This window comes from Musca autumnalis, unplaced genomic scaffold, assembly GCF_047663935.1.
Source record: "Musca autumnalis isolate F117 unplaced genomic scaffold, ASM4766393v1 scaffold_4, whole genome shotgun sequence".
Taxonomy (NCBI): Eukaryota; Metazoa; Arthropoda; class Insecta; order Diptera; family Muscidae; genus Musca; species Musca autumnalis.
The window spans coordinates 153,765,491-153,791,426 of NW_027411977.1; the positions used below are offsets into that span (position 1 = coordinate 153,765,491).

The 25,936-nt window shown below is 34.9% G+C and overlaps 1 protein-coding gene across 36 annotated transcripts in view; it reads right to left on the minus strand.

The window, feature by feature from the left end:
• The window catches only part of enc (R3H domain containing protein encore), a 107,566-nt gene that overhangs the window by 38,042 nt on the left and 43,588 nt on the right, over positions 1-25,936 (minus strand). For 3 of the 36 annotated variants that reach the window (XM_073985563.1, XM_073985543.1, XM_073985535.1), the window contains exons 1-2: positions 13,229-13,584; positions 8,714-9,173 (exon numbers count right to left, since the gene is read on the minus strand). The exons of 12 other annotated variants lie outside the window; for them this stretch is intronic. The gene's annotated coding sequence lies outside the window, so the exon portion shown is untranslated. Of the gene's footprint in view, positions 1-8,713; positions 9,174-9,280; positions 9,722-12,971; positions 13,643-25,936 lie in introns of those variants that run through there. 21 more of the 36 variants (XM_073985566.1, XM_073985544.1, XM_073985553.1 and 18 more) reach the window with 13 other exon arrangements.

A 25,936-nucleotide genomic window follows, 5' to 3' on the forward strand; every position in this document is an offset into this window, starting at 1 on the left:
TACAATAAGAAGGTAGCAGCAACTGCCGTTTTTGGTAACATAAGATGACATAAATTCAATGCAATTGACACATTATGTTACCATCAGGTGGGCTGATAATGCTACCTTCTTATTGTATCATGGGCCTACAGAAGGTCGGTCATTCAGAGTTCTGTTAACAACTTTTGACAACAAACATAATAGATTGTTCATTATTGTGAATTGATTTCCTTTGTATTTTATGTCACAATAATTTATTTGACAGCAAACTAGTTTGGGCTGAGTGTCCTACTGTATAGACTGTGATTTTAACCAAATAATAGCGGATTCCTATTCTTTGCACTTTCAAACCTCCAAAGCCAAAAAATACAATCTGGCAACGACCCACGGCGATATGCTAAGCTGTCAAAGATGTAATAATTTTAATATCGTTTGTTTCTGACATTCTGTCGTAATCAAGGCGAATTTAGGAAGGTGATACAAAAGGCGAATTCATGCCTTAATTTGCTGTCAAAACACATTATTTAATCAAAAATAAATAACAAATAATTTAGTTCTATCAGGAATTTGTGTGTACAACATCTTGATTTAAGCTTCGCGAAGAACATTTTATCGTTTCATTCTTTTTTTGGTGGATTATTCGCACAAAAAAATTTTGACAGAAATTGAAGACTGAGGCCTGAATTCGCCTTCTGGATAACCTTACTAAATCAGCCTTGGTCGTAATCAATCAATATATGAATTCAACGGTGGCAAAATACCCCTCAGTATTGTTGGCGACATTTCCTGAGTATTTCAGCCATGTAAAACTTCTCTACAAGTGGTGTCGTGTTGTAAGATATGCCTTTTGGACTCGGCAATAAACATTAGATCCCATATCATTGAGCAAAAATGAATCGGGGTGCACTCATTGATATGAGAGAAGTCTCCCTCGTCTCATCTGGGATGTTAGCGGAAAAATTATTATTACCAACCATATGATGACAAATTAATAACTTTTGTGCACGCCTTATCCAACGTGGGCGATTATGTGACACCCTATCTTATAAAATTAACATTCAATAGGATGAAAATATATAGGGGAGCTATAGTTAACTATTAACTGAATATAACAAAAATTGATCGACTCTACTCTTGGCTGAATTCGGCCAGAAGTACTGAATTTAATCCGGATTGGACCTGTTTTACGAATTTAGTGTACAATAAACATCAAATCTGTTGAAAAATGTTTATGTGAGATATATCCAAATCTGAATCGATTTCGATATAACTTGGCAAACTTATTTATATTCCGAAATCCGCGACATTTGACAATTTGCATTAAATTTGGACAGTATTTACGAATTTGGTGTACCGAATACCTCGAATCGGGCGAAAATATAGATGGTAACTATATCAAAAACTGAACCGATTTCAGTATAATTTGGCATTTTTCTAGAGCAAATTCCGTCATACATTCCAAATTTTATCAAAATTGGACAGACATAGTGCCCCCAATACCTAAAATCGGGCAAAATTATATGTGGGAGCTATATCCAAATCTGAACCGATTTCAATATAGCTTGATCAACTTATTTCCAGTCCGAATTCGGTAACATTTTCCAAATTTAATCATGATTGGACAGCATTTGCGTGTTTGGTCCATCAATCACTTGGAATCGGCCGAACATATATATGAGAGCTATATCTATATATGAACCGATATCAACCAAATTTGGCAGATTAGTTTCTAGGCCGATTATAAACATCAGTCCTTGAGATTTTTTGCCTCAAAACCCTGACTTTTCACAACTCCCGTTTAAGACGAATCCAACGAAGAAGTTGCGAATAGAAAGGATTGCATGTACCATCAGTGTCAGAAGCGTGCTTAGCTGTAGCAATCTTACAACATTTAGTGTTTTGAAAAGGTTTTCACCCTGTATTTGAAACTAATAAACAAGCTTAAAGTAAAATAACAGACTATTTAAAATAGTATAACAATTTATATTAGTAATATATGCCTAAAAATTACTATATGTTTATATATCCACCATATTTTATTAATATCGGTTATAATGACTTTCGCTTTCAGCGGCCTTATTTTGTTGGTCCCTTAACCGTCGTTATAAGCAATTGGAAATATTTAGGGCCACTCCCTCTAGGCGCTTGTCGTGTTCGTGGCACTAGAAAACACGACGCAACCTCTATCTAGCAACTCCCACAAACCCATTGTACAATGAAACAAGGTTTCAAAAGTATGGCTGACTTCATAAATGCAGTATGATGCGTCAAATGACATCGTCGCGACTTCATAAATGCAGCATGTCTTTTTATTGACATCGTCGCGACTTCATAAATGTCACGCGACACATCACACTGCGCAGCAATTGCCGAATTTGTGCAGTGTTTCCAAGTGGACTGCACACCAATTGATATTTCTTTAGTACTGTTATGCCAACTGACATTTGCAAAGAAACCAGGAAAAATACATAAGAAACTATTAGAAATGGCGGATTTGTGGTAATTATTCAATATAATAAATTTATTTTCAAAAAACGGAATTTTACAAAAAGTAAAGCAATGTGTGCGTTCATGAATGCAGCAAAATGACACATATCTTTTTTGACAATGTCAGTGTTGCCACACATATTTACTTCATATTTTTATGATATTGTCATTTTTTGCAATGTAAATACTGCATTTATGAAGTCAACCTATATATTTGACAACATGTCATTGTCGAAGATTGAGATACCTCCAAAACATGGTGATGCGCAGAAATAAAATGAAGTCATTGGTGGCCAAGTCAGGGCTGTACGGCCGATAACTCATCAACTCCATGTTTTGGTATGGGCCGATGTGTGAGAAATCGCATTGTCATGTTTGTTCGTTTTTCGAATTTCTCCGAACACTTCAGGCAAACAAATTGTGGTTGACCGTCCTACGTTGCTCAAGCGCAATAGTCGCCACATGGAAACTTTTCCGAAGAAACAGGCGAACATTTGCTTCGAAGTGCTTCTTCCTGCTGGTCTTAGAAGACCACACAAATATCCTATATCCAAATCTGAACGGACTCTCACCAAAATCAATAGCATTCGCCTTTGGGACAAAAATTACCATCCTCAATTTTCACAGACATACATAGATCGACTCACGAAGTATATCCCTAAAAGGAACTTGTATGTATGGGTCTATCTCATTTCCTTATTCATGTTAAATACAAATGCCCACAATGCGTGTAGTTTATTAAAATCATAATTTGGTAAACACCCATTAAAGCATGATTGTACAGTAACAAAAATATTAAAGGAACAAGCGAAGAACAAATTTAACGCAAATAAGAAATACAATCCTAGAAGAGCGAAAACTACAGAAATTATTCTATACATATAGCTCAACTCGCCACCGTGGTGCAGTGGTATGCACACTAGAGCTATGAATTTTTGACCTTTTTCTCAAAAATGATTTCCTGTAGCGAGAATAAATGAACTTTTGCCTATTAATGCCAAAAATAACGTCCATTCCATTTAATTATTAAAAAAAGTCAGGCATAAACTTTCTTGAAAAAAAATTTCTGTTTATTTGACTTGAGGTCAGTAAAATGAAAAGACATAAAATTTGTATTTTTCAATTTTGTTTTTTATTTCCAATATTTCGACTATCTTCGATAGTCATCATCATGGATTTCTGTTACTTAAATATACATTCTTTACATAAATATAAAAAAATATATAACGATTATTACATTTCTTAAATATAACCGCAAGTTCCATCCTCTTCTGCTGACAAAGAATTTTCAACTAATGCTTTTTGTGTTTTTCAATTATGTTCCTATAAATTTGAGCACAATTTTCAGTATCGCCCGGAATAAAAAGCCAAAAATAAATGTCCCTACAGAAAACCAAATGAGCATTGTTCAAAAACACTTCACTTGGTCCAAGTATAGTAATATTTTATGGTATAATGCAAAACTTCGCGCATTATAAAAGTGCAAATCTGTTTTTTTCTTTACTTTTACTCATATTGGGTACCGTAGGTATTACTATAATATAAACCTATATTGTAGGGTAGAGAGATTTGTGGAGCGGTTATCTACCCATTTAGAATCCAAAATACCAAATACAGCCACTTCAACAGATAATCCTTTTAAAAACTTCATATCGGGCGGTATCGTTTACCTTCCAATCTGAGAACACATTGTTCAGAATTACAGCAACATCGGTAGGGGTGTATTTTTGAAAATATATCTAAATTTAAAAAAAGTAGCTAAAATCGTGAGGTACCGTTATATGGGGGTAATAACAAAGTATGCAAAAATGGCGCCAGCCAAAAATAAATGTCCCTACAGAAAACCAAATGAGCATTGTTCAAAAACACTTCACTTGGTCCAAGTATAGTAATATTTTATGGTATAATGCAAAACTTCGCGCATTATAAAAGTGCAAATCTGTTTTTTTCTTTACTTTTACTCATATTGGGTACCGTAGGTATTACTATAATATAAACCTATATTGTAGGGTAGAGAGATTTGTGGAGCGGTTATCTACCCATTTAGAATCCAAAATACCAAATACAGCCACTTCAACAGATAATCCTTTTAAAAACTTCATATCGGGCGGTATCGTTTACCTTCCAATCTGAGAACACATTGTTCAGAATTACAGCAACATCGGTAGGGGTGTATTTTTGAAAATATATCTAAATTTAAAAAAAGTAGCTAAAATCGTGAGGTACCGTTATATGGGGGTAATAACAAAGTATGCAAAAATGGCGCCAGCTTTTTTTTATTGTGTAAAAAATTAGCTAAAATCCTCAAAATAGCAAACATCGGGATAAGCGGAATATATCGACATGTCAAGAATTTTTCGAGGTGTTTTCTGATCACTGGGAACTTTCAATGTGAAATTACAATTCAATTAGTAAATGTTCTTAAAACTTCTTAACACCTTGAAAAATACCACCTGGCCGTACTGTAATATGGGGACAGTACCAAAATGTGGACCCATTATCTTAGGACTACTACAAATGACTACATAAAACTTCATTCATTTCTCTGACTTCTATCATGATTTCAAATGACAGACGGACGGACATTATTTAATCGACTTAGAATGGTATGCTGGAGAAGAACGGCGTTGCAAACAGAATGACAAATTAAATATACCCCATATCTTATGGTAGAGGGTATAAAAATGATTAATGTGGCTAAAAGCTTCAAAATGCCATAAATTCCCAACGAAGACTATATACCGAATTTTACCAACTTCTGTAGCATAATGCGGCTAAAACCTTGAAAATATAAATAAATATCTGAACGTAGACCGACAATTATTTGTAAAAGTGTTTCATACCCCATTGAAGAATGAATACAAAACTTTAACCATTTTGGTAGAATAATGTAGCTAAAAACGTCAAAAAACCGAAAATGGACGGTAAGGTTTCATGGGGGCTATATAAAAAGAATTCATGATGCGCCACGCCATTGCAGTCAAAGAAAACAGTGAGCCTTCCTTAAGCCGGTTATAGCACAATACATTTAATTTAATTTTTTTACACAAAACTTAATTCAGTTTCTCTGATCCATTATTTCGAATTGTAAAAATCGAAGAGCTGACAATCCAAAAAGGGTGATATTGCCAACATATTTAACAGACATGTGTACCAACACAAATTAAAAAAATGCGAAAATAGAACATATGAAATTTGAAAATAACGGTTCGTATAATCGATTTCCAGGTGAGGCAACATCAAATTTTCAATGGTGGCAAAATACCCCTCAGTAATATTGGCGACATTTCCCGAGTATTTCAACCATTTAAAATTTCTCGACAGAAGGTTCCATATCATTGAGCTAATATGAATCGGGGTGCACTCATTGATGAGAGAAGTCTCCCTAGTCCCTTCTGGGATGTTTGTGGTACACTTATATTAAACTGTGCAACATTTTTAAGGTAACCTTGTGCAAACAATTCGAACTGAGGATTTTTTGAAAGTAAAGACCCAACTGACAAGAAACCCTAGTTGGGTTTTGTTGTGTCAGATCCAGCTCGGACTTTATGGCCCCATCTAAACATGGTTAAATATTGAGTTTTGTAAAGAAATTCGGGGCTATATCTCTGAAACCAATGCGAATCTTCTTCTGACCTCTGAAGCAAATTTGTAGATAAAGACAAGAATAAAATATCTGGAGAAATAATGATTTGAATTTCAAAATATATGCAAAAATGCCATAATTAAAAATGTCAATAATGTAGTGAAATCCGAAATGCGAGAATAAACTGTTGGTGTGAAGTGTGTTTGAAATACGCATTGTAAAAGATATGATGCAAAATACCGCTGAAACAACATGAAGTACGCATTTTAGAGTTTCAGAATGTTCTGAAGAATTGTGGAGAAATTTATTTGGAAGATTTTTGCAAGACGTCACTTGGTTCAACTCCCAATAGTTTAGCCAATACTGACCAGAATTTCAGTAATTATGTAAAATTTTCTATATTTTATAGATTTTGATGCCATAGATGGAGTTTTTCTTATATGGTCTATTCAAAAGATAATTTCTACTATTTTGGGGCTACAATATTGCTAAAGATAGCAAGGCCAAATTCCTATTCGTTTCTGAGATAAAGGCGTGATAAATGCAAAGAAGTGTAGTTTTAGCCCGGTATAGATGAGGCCATAAAATCCGAACTGGATCTGACATGACAAAACCCTACTATGGGTTTTGTAGTCTAAATAGGCACTTTCAAAAAATTCACACTAGAAATTGTTTGCATTTTCAGTGTTGCATAGTGTTATTAGCCTCTGAAAATATAAAATTCCAAATTACAACCAATTCAATGGTAAATGGGACTAAAACTTTCCACAATTTTAAGACTTTTTATTGAGAAGTAATCTAATAAAATCTGATATAGTTGAACTACGTGGGCTAATTTTTATACCCTCCACCATAGGATGGGGGTATATTAAGTTTGTCACTACGTTTGTAACTACTCGAAATAATCATTGTAGACCCCACAAAGTATATATATTCTTTATCAGCGTGCAATTCTACATCGATATAGCCATGTCCGTCCGTCTGTCCGTCTGTCTGTCTGTCCGTCTGTGGAAATCACTCTAGCGTCCGAACGGATTGACGTAGGTTGATGAAATTTTGGGAAAATATGTTATATTTACGTAGGACTTTTGGTATTGAAAGCGGGCTATGTAGGTCCACGCTTTCGTATAGCTCCCATACAAAATGACGCGTGACGCGTCGTCGTTTTAAGGAATTTTTAAGATATTTGGCCCATTTTACGACCGAATTGGTTGTAATTTGGTACTTTGTGTCTACAGAGGCCAAAAAATATTCCTACCAAAGTTGGGTTATATAGGTCCACGTTTTAGTATAGCCCCCATATAAGGCCCCATATAAAGTACGCGTCATTTTAATATATTTTGAATGTATTAGACCCATTTGACCACAGAATTGGTTGTAATTTGGTGTTTTGTGTCTTCAGAGGCCAGAAAACATTCCTACCAAAGTTGGGTTATATAGGTCCACGTGTTGATATAGCCCCCATAATACAATATCTCCCGATTTTCGATATTTTGAACGTTTTAGCCTCATTATCACACCGATATGGCTGAAATTTGGTATTTAGTCTTCTTTAGGCGTATAAAACTTTCCCCCAGAAATTTGTAGGTATAGGTCCACGCCATCATATAGCCCCCATAGAACGGTACCTTCCGAATTTCGGTATTTTGAAGGTAGTGGCCACATTAATCCACCGAAATGGCTGAAATTTGTGGTGGAGGGTATAAAAAGTTCGGCCCGACCGAACTTAACGCTTTTCTTACTTGTTTATTTATACATTTAATCTGGTCTTAAACAATTCGACTAACTAATTTTTACAAAAAATCCGACATTTTTATCACAAGTTTTTGTCATTTTTCACTAATTAATGCATGGAAAGTGTTCGTATTCTTAGATTGAAAACAATTACTTTCCAAACTGTATATGTACTAGGGTGGTTTTAAAAAATCGATGTCGAATTTTTTATGCCGCACCCCCCTAAACTGTTTAGTTTTATTAGATTTTAAAATTGCAAAAAGTTTGTATGGGGCCATAGTAATTTGTATGGGACCAAAGGTGAATTTTCACGAAATTGCTCTAAATGCCACATTTATTGCCCAATCGAAGAGAAAAATTTATCAGTTCATTTCTGTGGCTAAACAAGTAATCATACTAAAAGATTTTACCCGATAGTATATTTTTGCCAATTGGGGACCTATAAAATAGTCGTATATTAAAATCCAGCGGATTTTCACAATTTTTTGTAGGATTCCTTGTTTAGCCACAGAAATGAACTGGTAAAATTTTCTCTTCGATTGGGCAATAAATGTGGCATTTAGAGCAATTTCGTGAAAATTCACCTTTGGTCCCATACAAATTACTATGGAAACTTTGAGGCCCCAATAGCGGCACGTATTAAATCTAACAAAACTAAACACTTCAGGGGGGGTGCTGCATAAAAAATACGACATGGATTTTTTTCCCTTTAAATTCAAACCAGCCTAATATGTACTTTATGGCTTCTAAAATGTTTATTTCGAGGAGTTACAAACGGAATGACAAACTTAATATACCCTCCATAGTTCGAGGGAGGGCATACAAATATGTATGTTTTCTAACACAATTTTTAAGTATTAGTGTGTGTTTCGACAAATCGTTAAAATAAAAATAAATATTTTAAATACTAAATTCATAAAATGTTACCTTTAAAGATATCACTGCATTGTGTTTACTATCGATGTTCCTGCTGCTGTTTTTACATTCTTGCACCAGGCCATGTTATTCGTATCCTTTCATAAGATTAGGATTAAGGGCATATACACATACTTAAACACACTCACAAATGTCTTCGACAGACAATCAGTCAAATATTGAATTTAAAAAAGTGTATAAAATATTGTTAGCAACGTTCAACTAAATGATGGAGTTTGAGTCTTATATTTTAGTAAATTTATTACTTTTTTGTATTATATTCACAGTCCATTAAACATATTTTGTTGTTAGAAAATTCAGTTAATTACGTTGGCAGTGAAATAGGCCAAAATGAAGTCACGGTCATTTCTTTCAGTGTTGTCATGTTTATATCAAATATACATATGTATGTATTTATGTTGCATTGACCGTTTTAACTAAAGTTGCATATTCAATATCACATCTCAAGTAACTAAATTTTTGAATAAAAAAACACGCATATTATTTTTAACTTTTATCTTAACATCTGTGCGGTTATCACACTCAAGCATTGTTAATTTTAATAATACTTATCGTCACCAGAAATGCCCAAAGCCGTAACCCACAACACCATAAGTTTACCGGCGAAGAAAAAAACATGATAAAATGAAAACTGTTTTGTAGAATATGAACTTTATGAGGGCGAATATTTGCGGTATTATCAATCATGTTCGAATGGGAGTAAGTAATGAAACTAGAACCACGAAAATGCCATTTTCCGAATTGAATAGGATCGTTATTCTTGAACGTAGAAGCTTGAAATTTTACCTGAGCATGTATTTTAGCTTTATGTAAAATATTCCACCACAAAACGAATTTTGATTTTCATGTGGGTTACGTCTTCGGGCATTTCTGGAGACGATATGTATATAACTTCTATCTTGTTTTTATTCTTTTATTTTGACAAAATTCTGATTACGAAGAAGTTCTGGACACAATTTGTTTTTCTAGTTCCTTTTACTTTACGGCAATAACTGACCTCTATAAAGATTTATGTTATACAAACGAATTTGAGTACACACACTCGCATATACAAGATTTGTGGCTTTGTAATACAGTGTCCGAAATAAAGATAGGTTCACATGTAATTTTATATTTTTATACCCTACACCACTATGTGGGGAGGGTATTATAAGTTGGTTTTGGCCAAAAAGTTTGTAACGCATCGAAATAATGGTCGTAGACCCATTCTTATATATACCAAAATGAATGTCTCGACGAGCTGAGTCGATATACCCCTTATCTCAGCTTCTATAAGGTTTATATCAAAAGCAACCTGCTAATAAAAGTAGAAAATATCACCTTTGCAACGATGTATGTCGTTGGTTGTCGTAGGTGGTCAAACAATGAAGATATCGCAATAGCCGCTAATAAAACACAACTTTTAATTTTTGCAATTTTAATAATAATGACGAATAGCACAGCATTGGTTGGGGACCTCCCAAAAGCAAAGTCCGACTGTGAAAGCAGAAAATCCCATCTTTACAATGATGTAAAGCATGTTGGCGTATGTGGCCAAATAACGGAGATATCGCAATAGTCGGTAATATAACCCAACTTTTAATTTTTGCGATTTTAATTATAATGACGAATATCACAGCTTTGGTTGGGGAACTTCAAAAAGCAAAGCCTGACTATGAAAGTAGAATATCCCACCTTTACAATGATGCAAAATAGGTTGGCGTAGGTGGCCAAATAACGGAGATATAGCAATAGTCGGTAATACATCCCATTTTTCAATTTTTTTCGAAATCGCGCTACAGGTCGCAATTTTGATCGGATCGCCACGAAATTTTGGGAGTTAATGGGGGCCTCATATAGGAAGAAGCCTATTGATTTTGATGATGGTCGGATATTATTCAGGGGTCGGAATGGGAAGAAGCCATATTTAATTGCATGAAAGGAGTAACAATTAGAAAGACAATTCTAGTTTGTTAAAAAGATTTACAAATTGTGACCGACCATATTTAAGCCTCACAAATGCTTCGAGAGTTCTCCGACTCTGCTTTGACTGCAAAAAAAGCTTATTATTCTATTTTATTCGCGTTAAAATAATTTTGCATCTCAAAACAACAGTCAACGTGCTCTTCCGGTATCGAAAAAGCGATGTAAACAATAAAAAATTGCCAAGTAAAACAGCATCCGAGGCCAAGAAAGAAAAATCCATGATTTTGGCTAAACAATTCTGAGAACTATAATGCAAGATGGCTAGGATCGATTTTTTCTATTATTCAAACAATTTCCCATCCACATTTTATAAAAATTTTGCCTAAACCTACGTCTGTTCTTCTTCAGGTTCGATCGCAGTTTTACTTGCAAATTTTTTATTCTTCCTAGGTCGATTCGATCTTACTAACGTTTTTACATCGCATTTTCGATACCGGAAGAGCACGTTGAATGCTGTTTTGAGATGCAAAATTATTATAACGCGAATAAATTAGAATAATAAGCTATACTTCCCGTCAAAGCAGTGTCGGATAACTCTCGACGCTTTTTTACTCTTAAATATGAGACCAATTTGTAAAACTTTTTAATAAAGTGGAATTGTTTTTTTAATTGTCTCCTTGCCACTGACAACCACCGACTTACCTCCTCTTCCCTGTTAAAAATGTGTTTCTTGAAAACTGTTTTAAAGTATTGAATTAATATGCATTTTGAAAATAATTCGGCGACAACTTCTGAACTAAATTATTTGTTGGACATTGATGATTTAAATAAAATAAACAAATATTTCTAAAAAGTTTTCCTCAAATTTATAGGTGTAAATCCCAAATAATTGTCCTGCACCTATCATTATTTCGCACCAAAAACAAGAAAACAATTTTACTAATTTTTAATTTGTAGCAAACCCAAATAATTTATATATTGACATCATAGAGAGTGCCCGACTCCATAACACAAAATTATAAAATCCAATAAAAGTCATTTGAATTATAAAAAATTCGAAATTTACAAGTGAACCTATCTTTATTTCGGGAACTGTAGTAGTTAAATGGTTCTTTATTGAGTCTGGTTTCACACTTTCTGCAGAAAAATGTGAAAATTGCATTAGAAAATAGAACTTGGTCATGTCTAAGTCCGAATATATTATGCATGGATGCTCAAACTAAATAAGTGTGCATACAAAAAATAATATGTACATACGTACAATGCTATGTGTGAAGGTCGCACCAAAATACATACATATACATACGTGCATATACATATATGCACAATGTACATACATACATATGTATATGGAGGAAGGGGCTGGTTCACAAAATTGACCCAAATCGAAAAATATTTTTTCTACTTCCTTGCTAGACTGATAGACACTCGCTGCAGTGCAATAGTTGCCGCTCACATTTATTTATTTATGTAAATTAATCGATTCCCGAATAGCAGTTATCCTTGGGCGTATATAAATACAGTTGGGTCATAATGTTTCACGATCAGAACCTCGTCCATTTTTGTCAAAATAGGACTCGACGAGTCATAATGAGGAGAATAAAGAAAATAACAACTAGGACACACTTGTACGCTCTAAATGGCCAAACATTGAGAAAACGCTGAATATCCTGACACGTTACAAGTGGGGGCACTGTTGGGGGCAACAGTAGCAGCACGAGCAGCGCATATGTCAGCATCAAGGTGGAAAATAATGAACCCTATGTTGTGCACACTTAAGATGCAATCGCTGAGCTGTGATATGAGAGAAATCCATCCAATGGCAAAGGACATGCGCTGTGAAGGAACAGGAAGTAACAATATTTTACAAATTGGGAGAGGTACGTTCACTGAGACGCTTTAATTGACTATCTGCTGTAAAACACAAAAGTCACATTTCATGAAGAGGCACACAAATTCGCATTTCAAGGGTGTCCTGTAAAGGGAAATTCCCAAAGTGTGAGCACTAGTGTTGAGCAATAAAATGCAACAACCATTGTCATCTTGTCAACAATATCTCAAAATGAAAAAAAAGAAAGAAAAAAAAACAAAATATAGTTCTATAAAACCATGAGCAAAGAGAAATACATATTTGCTTATTCGGTATGCCACATCCTGATAATTCACAAAACAAAAACAATTACATCAACAACAATAATAAATAGATTAAGGGCAATAAGAATCATAGGGAAAATTCATGATTAATTTCGGAATAACACAGAACAAGAATTTGATTTGCTCTGCTTTGGACATTAATCTTTATGTTGATAGCCCGCCCAAGGTAGAGTGGCAGCATATGAGGGACCTGAATGTTCTTCTGTTTATGTTATGTTTTTTTTTTTTCGTTGTTGGTAATATCTTATTTTTCATCATTTCTCGACTATTGTGTCGAACGCGACGACGGTGGCACTTTGGAACAGGCTGACTGACCTGACCGACTGACAAGGCGCGCATAAACCGAAAAACGAGCAATACACGACAACGGAACGATTTACGACGAACGAGCCTCAGAACGTGTGGTAACACTTTGTGTGTATCTATATGGGCGAAAAATTCACTCACACATCTATCTATACATCTAATACATATATACTCGTGTATCTATCAAAAGATTTTCAACTTTTATAAGATTTTTACTTTAATTTTTTTCTTTTTCATTTTCCATTGTGAAAATTCGATATTTTGAATTCTTCGTTTTTAATTAGCAGCAACGGTTTTAATGATTTCATTAATTCGGCAGAAACAAAACGCTTGACGAACGAATTTAAAAAACAGTAGTTTTTTATTGGAAATTTTCTTCTATTCTTCTTCTTGTTGTGAACTATTTTTGCTGTTTTTCTTCTACCGTTCACGACAACGCTGTTCACACGTATCTATGGCAGACATTATGGGAAAACGTACAAATTGATACTGGGCCAAGTATTTCTGGGTTGATTCCGTTATTGTGCCTGCCACTACTAAACGGATTTATAATACAGAGCTAGTGCTGGTGATGGTCTCTGTGTTCCTCTCTTTATCTCCAAATCGTCCTCTCCTCTCTGATACATTTTACATTTGCAGAAGAATCACTGCTCGCTCTCATTCGAAGCTTCGTGTGGTCTGGTCTGGCTGGCTGTTTGCGAAAATACTAAGTGGGAAATGGACAAACGTCCAAACAACTACCAACTGACAACTGTCTGTAAAAATCCCCATACAACAACCAACCAACAAAAACAAAACAAATGAAAATAATATTTTTACTACACAAAAACGCTGTTGTTGTTTTTATTTCTTTCTGCTGTAATGATGATGAAGAGTCCCCACAGAATAGGACATACCATTCATTCAGGGTGGTGACTGACTGACTGTTCTCAGCAGTAGCACATGGACTAAAAAAAAGAGTGGAACAACAACACAAACAATACAAAATGAGGAGAGTATAGTGCGTAAAAGCTTAAAAACTAGAACAGGTTAAGGTAACCGCCACCGAGGCAGCCAGCAGCAATAGATTGTAGTAGGCCTATGATGGCAAGCAGCCACAAAATCACAAACACGACGTCTACTTGGGTATTGGGGTGAAAAAGAGAATCACATAAGGGTTGCGTTTCCTCGTATGCAACTTGATAATATTCTCTAAATGTAACACTAGTTTACAAAGGTATACGCACACTCATATGCTGTTATGTGAAAAAGAAACCTAAGTGATGTACTATTTCTTTAAGTCGACTTTCGATAAATGGATTAGTCGAAATGTTGTATTCATAATTCTACAAGCGAAGTCGATGAATGATTGGCAATGGCGCCCTTTATTGGTCGACTTTAATTTAGCAGAAACCAATAAGGAAGGATCACAGTCGGGCAGGGCCGACTATTGATACCCTACACCACCACGATTTCAATATAATTTGGCGAAATTGTTCTAGACCAAATTGCTTCATATTTCCCAAATTTCATCAAAATGCCTATCCAATTTTGTGTTTAGTGCGTCAAATACATTAAATCGGGCGAACATATATGGAAGTTATATCCAAATCTGAACCGTTTTTAAATAATTGGCAAACTTATTTCTAATCCAAATTTTGTCACACATTTCAAAATTTCATCAACATTGGACATACATAGCGTGATTGGTGTTGCAAATACCTCAAATCGGGTGCTATATCCAAATCTGAGGCGATTTCAATATACCTTGGCAAACTTTTTCAAACCCTAATTTTTTTTATTTTTTTTTTTTTTGTAATATATATATTTTTTTAATTATTCGGGGAACCTGTATCCCCTATTGGACGCGTTGGCGGAATGTTTCCAAATATGGGTGGTAGACTGAAATCAAATACGTCTCTGAAGTAAGATCCCTTGTAAACCATGCATCTATGAATATGAACAACAATACACGTCCCTAATTCTCCGGAAACAAGAGGGAGCTAAGAATCTCCGGAGGTAAAACAATGAATACATTAAATATCGGAACATGGAATATACGTAGTCGATATGTGTCTTCCAAATTAAAATTACCATACACAATATCTGAAATGAAGAAAACTGAATACCGATATACTGGGAGTGTGCGAAACTTGGTGGCCCGATAGTGAAGATGTCACTTCGCAAAACATTAAAATCGTTTACTCTGGAAATCGAACTTCTCTATAACGAATTTTTCTCATAACGAAGAACATTTTAAAACACAGCTTTTTTGCCCATTTTCACGTATTTTAACCTTTCTATAACGAACTTCCCTATAACGAATACTTCTCTATAACGAAGTGTTTTTGTTGCACAAGTATGAATTCTCACACAATATAACCCCTTTATCGAATTTTGGAAAAACTGTTTCCCATTGATGTTTACACAATAAATGAGAAACAAAACACCTTCATAACGCTCTTTTTATTGAAGTGCTCACTAACAATGAGAAGCAAAACTCATTTATCAGTGCTTTTAGAACAGTGATGAACAACACAGTACTCTAGCGTCGATAATTGACACAAGTACAATCAGAATTAGAATGACAATTTCTTCAAAATAAGTTACATTTTTAAAGACTAGCGTGCCTGGTTACTCGGAAATAAGGCATACAAAGGGAAACCACTGAAACCAATGTTTTAAAAAGACCGCTTTTTAGTAGTGAAGAAAATAATATTTCTATGACAAAAATAGGGTCTCAGTATGTACAGAGATAATATTGAAGATATTACGATTGAAGACCATATTAATGTCGATTATGACACTTTAAATATGAATGATCCTTTTTGGAGTCTTAAAACAATGTTCCGATCATATTTTTTTGCTCATTGTGAGTCTAAAATACAATACATACAAATACATTTTGTTATTGTGTTGGTTTTGAAATACCCCCCATACCATTGCTATCGCAAACGATCCGTTTTCGAATGTTTTTCGATAGTTTTGCGGATATTTTGTTCGAAAACGACACTCGAGAACGAATTAAAAACGATTCATTCGTCGCTCAGTTTGTGGCAGGAAAACCTTCGAATTCGAATGTCGTTAATAATATTATTAGCGAATGAAAGGTGATAGTTTTTACGATAGTGCCGAAAAAGCATTTTTGCGGAATTTCGATTTTATGACATGTTTAACTTTATCTGACGCATCTTGATTTTGCTGTTAAGTACCTTTTCTTCTTTGTAATGTTTGCGATTCAATGCGTGTAACTGTTTATAAACATTGTTGTCTTGTATTTGTAACGAAGCTATGTATACATACAGTGCTGGACATATCAATGGAAACTTTTTTCAGAAAAGAAAATATAATAATTTGTGACTAAGTTAAGTTATTTCTAAGATAATTTATACCTGCATATTTTTGCATAAAATTAAATATGCAGGTATATTTGACTAGGGAATAAATGTACTTAGTCAAAAATTATTATATTTAGTTTTCTGAAAAAAGTTTCCATTGATATGTCCAGCACTGTATGTACAAGACAACAATGTTTATAAACTGTTACACGCATTGAATTTACATTACAAAGAAGAAAAGGTACATAACAGAAAAATCAAGAGACGTCAGATAAAGTTAAACATGTCATAAAATCGAAATTCCGCAAAAATGCTTTTTCGGCACTATCGTAAAAACTATCATCTTTCATTCCCTAATAATATTATTAACGACATTCGAATTCGAAGGTTTTCCTGCCACAAACTGAGCGACGAATGAATCGTTTTTTTTAATTCGTTCTCGAGTGTCGTTTTGGAACAAAATATCCGCAAAACAATCGAAAAACATTCGAAAACGGATCGTTTGCGATAGCAATGGTATGGGGGGAAATTTCAATGTTTTCATTTTGCCTCTGTAGACTGTGAGAAATATTGTACAAGTTTTATTTTATGTTTCAAAATTTAAGGTAGAAGAATTATTTTTTTTTGCCAAATATGACTGTTGATGTTATAATTTGTTGCAAATCAAGTTCGTGACAAACCAAAGTGCGCTGACAAACCAAACACTCTAATTTGCCGTAATAATTTTCGGCAAATAAAAATTCGTATTCAGTATCTTCATTCATTTTTTCAGTGTACGCATATAAATTCATAGACAAAATCGAAAACAGAACCTTCCTCATTGAATGTTCAATAGAGACTGATTGGTAATTTTGAAAATATTCAAAACAAAAGCTCTCTTTTTAAATTGTGTGTGTGAGCAAATTGACACACACCGACAGGGGAAGTGCGCACTTTGAACAGCCTTGGTCTAAAACAAATGGAAACCACTTCTTATTTCACTCCTAAATTAAAATTCAATTTATGTTTATTCATATAAACACGTTTGTTGCTTTATTATACATGTATGTCAAATTTACCATTTTTCCTTGGTTTCTCTAAAACGAATTTTCTCTATAACGTAGTATTTCTTCTCTATAAGGTAGTAGAGAAGTTCGGCTGTAATTTATGGTGATAACATAAACCACGTTGCGAATCTAATAAATATCCCAATGATTGGCTCACATCCATTTTTATAACCATCCCTAAATGTCGTCAATAATTCTGTAACTTTCTAACTCTAGAACTTTCTGTAATTCTAGAAATGTAAAAAGGCCATGGGGACTTGCTATTTTGGTTTTGAAGAAGGGATGGGAACCCGCGAAGCTCTATTCGCCTTATAACTTTTAGTCAAAAATGCCAAAATTCACAGGATACAAGACAAAGAAATTCAATACATAAAAAGTTTTTACGCAAGTTAACGTCAATGGCGAACTGACCGAAAATATTAATATGTCCAGAGATGTTAGGCAAGATTGTGTCCGGTCCCCTATATTATTTAATGTATACGCTGAACGAATATTCCAAGAATCCATAAAAGGTATGTGTAAAAGAATATACATATATATTGGTGCCACCGTGGTTCAATGGCAAAACTTCTCTACAAGTGGTGTCTTAAGACGCCGTTCGGACTCGGCGATAAGTAGTAGGGGTGCTCCCATTGATATGAGAGAAGTCTCCATTGTGGCTTCTGGGATGTTTGTGGAACATTTATTATAAAGGAATGTACAGTGAGCGTCAAAATAAATTTGAACAATTTCTTTAATAGCATTATTACACCGGCATAGGGATATTATACATATCGTCACCATAAATACCGGAAGACGTAACCTACATGAAAATCGAAATTAGGTTTTTGATGGAAGCAGATACATAAAGCTAAAATACATGCTCTTGCAAAATTTCAAGCATTTAAAAATCACGATCCTATACAAGAAATGTCAAAAGACGTAACAACATAATGTAAATTTCATAAAACACAAAAGGCGTAACCCTCACTATTTTAAAATGAAACGGCAGTAGTGTTCAATGTATTCTTTAATTTTTCCAGAAATTATAATGCCACAAGTAGGGTTTATTGCGCTTATTATGAAAATGTATAATTTTCATGTAAATCGGATCCGCTTATCCGGTTATTTGACCCGAAAGTCCAGATTCAAAAACCGTGTTAGACCCGGCTCTGCTGAACCGATTACTACAAAATGAATATCGTATGAAAGCTTATGGAAACACCTATCACATACGGAAGGCAATGCAAAATGAAGCACAAATGAAGCCCGGATGTACATCATCATTTTGTAAAGGCAGGTCGCTTTGATATTGCTCATTTTTCCAAGAGAAAGAACGAACGGAAATACATACTCAAAATTTCTGACTGAAAAACGTACGTAACGAGAACATTGAGACGTTGATACGAACAACAAGTAAGAACGGTGTTAAGTTCGGCCGGGCCGAACTTGTTATACCCTCCACCACGAGTTGTATTGAAGTAAAATGGAATAATTAGTTTCCTTTCATGTATGAAGAAGACTTAATACTAAATTTCAGCAATTTCGGTTAAACAATGTGAGGCATAATTCTATGGGGGCTAGTTCAAAACGTCGATCTATACCGGCAGATTTCTGACGGAAAGTTTTTAGGCTCAAAGAAGACTAAATACCAAATTTCCTATATTTCGTTAACAGAATGTGGCTAAAACTTAAAAAATACCGAAAATCAAGAAGTATGCTTCTATGGGGATATAGGAAGACGTGGACCTATACTGATAATACTCTTCTGGAATATTTTATAACACTTGGAAGGCGAAATAACGAATTTCAGCCATTGCGGTCGGATATTGACGTCACAATCTTCAGTATTACGAAAATCGGGAGGTACCGTTCTATGGGGGCTATATGAAGGCATGGACCAATACCGACAAAGTTCTCGGGGAAAGTTGTATACCACCAACGTAGACTAAGTACCAAATTTCAGCCATTTCGGTGTGATAATGAAGCTAAAACCTTTAAAATGCCGAAAATCGGGAGCTACCGTTCTATGGGGGCTATATGAAGGTGTGGACAGATACCAACAAAATTCTGGGGGAAAGTTGTATACCCCTAAAGAAGACTACGTACCAAATTTCAGCCATTTTGGTAGGATAATGAAGCTAAACCTTAAAAATACCGAAAATCGGGAGGTACGGTTCTATGGGGGCTATATGAAGGCATGAACCGATACCGACAAAGTTCTGGGGAAAAGTTTTATACCCCTAATGAAGACTATGTACCGAATTTCAGCCATTTTGGTAGGATAATGAAGCTAAACCTTAAAAATACCAAAAATCGGGAGGTACGGTTCTATGGGGGCTATATGAAGGCATGGACCGATACCGACAAAGTTCTGGGGGAAAGTTTTATACCACCAACGTAGACTAAGTACCAAATTTCAGCCATTTCGGTGTGATAATGAAGCTAAAACCTTTAAAATACCGAAAATCGGGAGGTACCGTTCTATGGGGGCTATATGAAGGTGTGGACCGATACCGACAAAATTCTGGTGGAAAGTTTTATACCCCTAAAGAAGACTACGTACCAAATTTCAGCCATTTTGGTAGGATAATGAAGCTAAACCTTAAAAATACCAAAAATCGGGAGGTACGGTTCTATGGGGGCTATATGGAGGCATGGACCGATACCGACAAAGTTCTGGGGGAAAGTTTTATACCACCAACGTAGACTAAGTACCAAATTTCAGCCATTTCGGTGTGATAATGAAGCTAAAACCTTTAAAATACCGAAAATCGGGAGGTACCGTTCTATGGGGGCTATATGAAGGTGTGGACCGATACCGACAAAATTCTGGTGGAAAGTTTTATACCCCTAAAGAAGACTACGTACCAAATTTCAGCCATTTTGGTAGGATAATGAAGCTAAACCTTAAAAATACCGAAAATCGGGAGGTACGGTTCTATGGGGGCTATATGAAGGCATGAACCGATACCGACAAAGTTCTGGGGAAAAGTTTTATACCCCTAATGAAGACTATGTACCGAATTTCAGCCATTTAGGTAGGATAATGAAGCTAAAACCTTAAAAATACCGAAAATCGGAAGGTACCGTTCTATGGGGGCTATATCAAAACGTGGACCGATATATCCCATTTTCAATACCAATCATCCTGCAAGTGATAAAAACGTCTGTACCAAATTTTGACTCTCTATCTTTAAAATTGCGAGCAGTATCTTGATTTCAACAGACAGACAGACGGACGGACGGACTGACGGACGGACGGACGGACAGACGGACATGGTCCAATCGACATAGAATTTTATGCTGATCAATAATATATATACTTTATGGGGTCTCCGACGAATATTTCGATGTGTTACAAACGGAATGACAAATTTAATTATACCCTCCATATGGTGGAGGGTATAAAAAGACAGGAGTTCCTACAGTCAATAAACTCCGAGCATTAGCTTATGCTCCTAGTGGTATAATCTGTTTTAAAACTGATATCAAAAAAAGTTCCGGAAATTTTGAAGCAGTGCATCGTCCATCCTATTTTTATGACAAAACTCCTTATAAGAATTAAAAGTTTGTTTTAAATTATTACAGATCACTTAATTTATATTAACTACATTTTGTCGTTAAATTGACATAAATACCAATAAATATAATATTCTAGATCTGATGAATAAATATTGTCTAATACAATTGAACTTATAAATAATTATAGTGATGTTATACTTATAAATAATTATAGATAATTATAGTCATGTTCACCTAATTGTGATCCATTGAAATATCACCGTTAAGACTGGGAATTGAACTCAACACCTTCAGATTGCTAATTTCGCTTAACCGCGTAGGCCAATAAGTTCTATTTTGATTATAATTTTTAATTTATACTAGTTTCTTTAAATGTATATTTAATAAATTGTGGGTTACGTCTTTTAGCATTTCAGAAAAATGCAATACCAAAAGACGTAACTTCTTCTGAAATTCTTAAAAAACATTAATTTTTTTTCCAAAAATCTATTTCTTCTATGTCTTAAAACACGATACCAAAAATTGTCGTTATTTTATAACACCGTGGGTTATGGTTTAGTGTTGAATTGAAATCCAGAAAATATTATGCCCTTCCAAAGTCTCATTAAAGAGTAAATGAAGATTTAACAAAATAACCTAAATTTGACGTGTCAGAATAAAGTTTACTTTTTTGACAAACGTGGACGCCTCAGATCCCTGCCCACCTTTGATATTAGCCCAATTCCTCTCCACTAGGGTCTATAATATCGTGCCAATATGAGTGTAAGATATTGTTGTCATATTCCTGAACCCATAAAAGTCATTTATCAGAACCCCGTTACTGTCATGGGCCCCCTGAACATACAAGAAGTAAACGACTAAGTAAACACTTGCGGTGAAAAGAATGGTCTTAAAATTAATATCAACAAGTAAAAAAGTATCAGTCGGCTTTGCCGACAGAGGTATACCCTCAGCATGTGTATATTGAAACAATTTTTCCCAAAATACGTATTATTTAGGGGGTTTTAAAAAATGTGGGCGTTTGAACCGACAAAAATGTTGATTAGGATTAAAGATCAAAAGTTTTGCGGAGGAGATACTAAAATGAATGGATCGACATTGACCGTTATGGAAGTGGATCTCCAGCCACAACATATGGTGTCATAGGGGGTTTTTACACTCTTCGGGCTGTTTGCTCAAGAAGTATGGACTTGTCCCTAAAAAAACTTTTAATATCGTAATTGAGGCAGCAAATGCAAGTTGCCTCAACAAAAATCAAAGTGATTCGATATCGGGTCTTAAAGCGAACTTATCCGAAAAGTTTGTGTGGGAGGTACCGGATGGAGTGGACAAATATAGTCCACATTTGAACCTGATCTATATCTGGAAGATATATTAGGATGTGTAAAGTATAGACCAATTCGGCCACTCCCTTCAAGAGTTACCGTACGAACAATTTGTCCGAACATTTTTGAACTTTTGTGGGGAAGGTACCCGAAGGAGTGGACCGATATGGCTTATCTTCAAACATAAACTATGTTTGGATAAAATATTACTAAGGCCATATTTTGGACCGAATCGGCAGATCCGTTCGAGAGTTATCTTGCGCTCCAACCACCTAACACGGTGTCATAGGAGTTTTTTTGCAACTTTCATGGGGGATACCTCCCCGATGTAGCTCATCTTCGAACTTAAACTAAGTTTGGGCAAAATATTACGAAAGCCAAAATTTGAACCGAATCGGTTCATCCGTTCGAGAGTTATCGTGCGCTCCAGCCAGCAGGACAGACAGACAGACGGACGGACATGGCTAGATCGACTCCAAATTGTCTGAAACACATTTCGTCCAAACATACTTGGGGTCTAAAACAATTATTTCGATGAGGCACATTTTCATCGTATCAAAGTGTATATACCCTCCTTAGCCTAAAGGCTGAGGGTATAAAAAACGAAATACACGGTTATCAGCAAACAACACACATATAATAATGCACTTCCTTAAAAATCAATGAAAATAACGTGGAAAGAGTTTGAGTTTGTAGATTATTACGTAAGTATAGAGTTTATCTAACACAGGAAGGTGTATTAATAAGATACATGAAAACATAGTGTTTAGCTCAGAGGGGCTCCGCCGATGGGTGCCAGACGCCGAATGCGTAGAGCAGTGGACCGTATGTGGGGGTGTATGTAAATAAAAGAAAACAAATTAAAACACGATAGTTTTCTTAATAATAATAGCCAAATGCTTTATTGGTTTAGTTGGTGGTTGTGGTAAACAATATTACCTTTGGCAACGATATGCCCTTCCTATGCACAACGATATGTGCCTTGCAAACGATATTGCGTGCCGTCTGTCCGACTGTGATACTTAAGATGTTTAAAGGAGGGGGCAAAACAAACTGATTATTACCAGTTCTACAAAACAGGGGTCTACAAAAGGAATATTTAGCACAAATCTAACTTAAACACATAGTATGTATGGCGTGGAAGCAAAGACCTTAAAATCAGTAGATTTAAAAAACTCGAAGTCTTTGAGATGTGGACATATCGACGCATCCTAAAGATATCATGGGCACGCTTCATATCAAATAATGAGGTTCTAAGAAGATTATACGAAGAAGAATAACTGCTAAGTAACATAAACAGAGACGAAAGCATCATACTTGGGTAACCCGAAATACAAACTGGTGCAAAATATTGTCCGAGTAAACATTGAGGGAAGGCCTACCAGATGGAGAAATCACCTTCTGTGGACCGGTGGTCATAAATTTGCTAAGCGAAGCTACAAACGGTAGGACTTGTGTCGATATTATAATCAATATTTAATAATTCCTACCTATAACGCTATCGTAATACCAATCTTTTCATTTTTATCGAAAATTCGAAAATGGCGAGGGTCGTCCTAAAACGGCCGTTGTGCCAGAAAAAAATCAAGACGTGCGTGAACGGATAATGCAATATCGCCATGTTAAATACCGTGAGATAGAGACATCCTTGGGCATTTCTTCCACCAACTAACATTTGAAATTACACGAACACCTGGCCGCAAAAATATTGCGTTTTCTCGTTAGATCCAGCACGATTTGACTGACAATCGCTCAAAAAAGGCTCTTGCCGATTGGTGCAAAGAAATTGAGAAAAAAATACGATCATGGTGCATGCGTTTATAAGATAGTCATAGACGACGAATCTTGGACATATGCGTATGAGCCCCAAACAAACCAGCAATCGGATCTTCGAAGGCGAGCCAACGAAAGTTGTTTATGCCATTGGCCAAAAATAAAAAAACTGAATGTTAAATTTTTTGTATAACATCAGGCAACTCTGACAGTTATGACATGGAACCATGGCACAATTACCAAGGTAGTGGTATCACACCAGCTCACTATAGGTAATTTGCCCTGTTTTTGAGACAAAAATTAATAACAGCGGAATTAAAGGATTTTTTAGCTTTTTAAATTATTTATGTGTAAAAGTGAGATAAAACAAAGATTTTTACAGATAAATTCGGATATAAGGAACAACGGTTATAAGCAACTACGTATATAACGAACAAAGCTATTTTTTCCAATGCCATTTTCATTAGTTTTCTTATACACGACAAACTGTTGAAAACGATCACGGTAGTAAATAACAAAAATGTTGTCCCCGCGAGTAGAATTTCCAATGAATTGTTACTACAGTTTTGTATATTTTTTGAATATACGCTAATAAAGACGAGTTTAGTACTCCCTTAAACCGTATCAATGATTAATATGTAATAGAGAGATAAAATAAAGCTTACTACTACCGCACCGTTTATAGAAAACCACAGATATACCGAACAATTTGCCGCCATTACTTATTTTACTTGCAATGAAATTGTAAACAACAATATTTTTTACATTTATTGTTTATTTCCTCAAACCAAACTTCCACAATTTTAGGACTTTTTATTGAGAAGTAACTTAATAAAATCTCATAAATATCAAAAAAACGGGCAAAATCGGGTTTTGAAACCAAGTAATACCAAGGCAGAAGACTTTCAGTAATGTGTTCTATGTGGCAAAATCACGGCCAAACACGGCCAATTTAGTATAAGTTTATATGAAGTGAGTTTAAGAAAAATAAAATATTTATTTCTGACTTTTGTGTTTTTTGGTCGCTACCAAAAATGTTTAAGCTATATTATACATTAAATAAATTCCTCTCGCAATTGCCAATCTTTTCCATTTTACATATATTTATATTTGGTTTATTTTTCCGCGGTTTTAAATACATTGAAATACGCCTTACAATATATATTTTTTTAGTTCTTCTTGGAAATTCTCAATTTTACTGCAATTTAAACCGCGATAATGACGCTATTTTGAAAAATATCATTCATATTAATAAATTTTGATATGTTGTTTTTTCAATGCCAACTAAAAAATTATTATTATTAAAAGTTGCAAAATCGACTTTTTGCCTCAAAAAGTGGGCAAATTACCTATAGTGCAGCTGTTAGAATATGAAATGTCAAATACCTTTATAAAAAAATATTTGTGTTGTAATTTTTCCAACAACATAAAGAAAATTTTGAAATAACATATGCATTACAAATATTTCGATGCCACTACATGGTCGATATGCCTTGCATGGAACTTTTTAGAAATACAGTGTTGCGCATATCAAAAGCAACAAATCCAGGATTTTGCATTAATTCAATTTTTGAATCCGTTAAAAAATTTTAAAATGTAATATTTTGTGCCTAGTTGTTCTTTGTTATGCACAGAGAGCTTTCAACAAGTTGTTTCTGTACTTTGTAATTGGATGGGATAACAACAACAACAAAATTGGCTGATCCTCGAGAATGGGGAGTGCAAAACAAAAGCAACAATAGAATATTATTAAAAACTGTAGTGTTATTGGTTTAAATTAGATGTACTTTTGACTTAAATTTGTCTTTTGGGGAATGGTAGTGCCATTTTAGAAAGAATTTGCATTTGTTATCCTAACAGGGTTGCCAATTTTCTACCACTTTT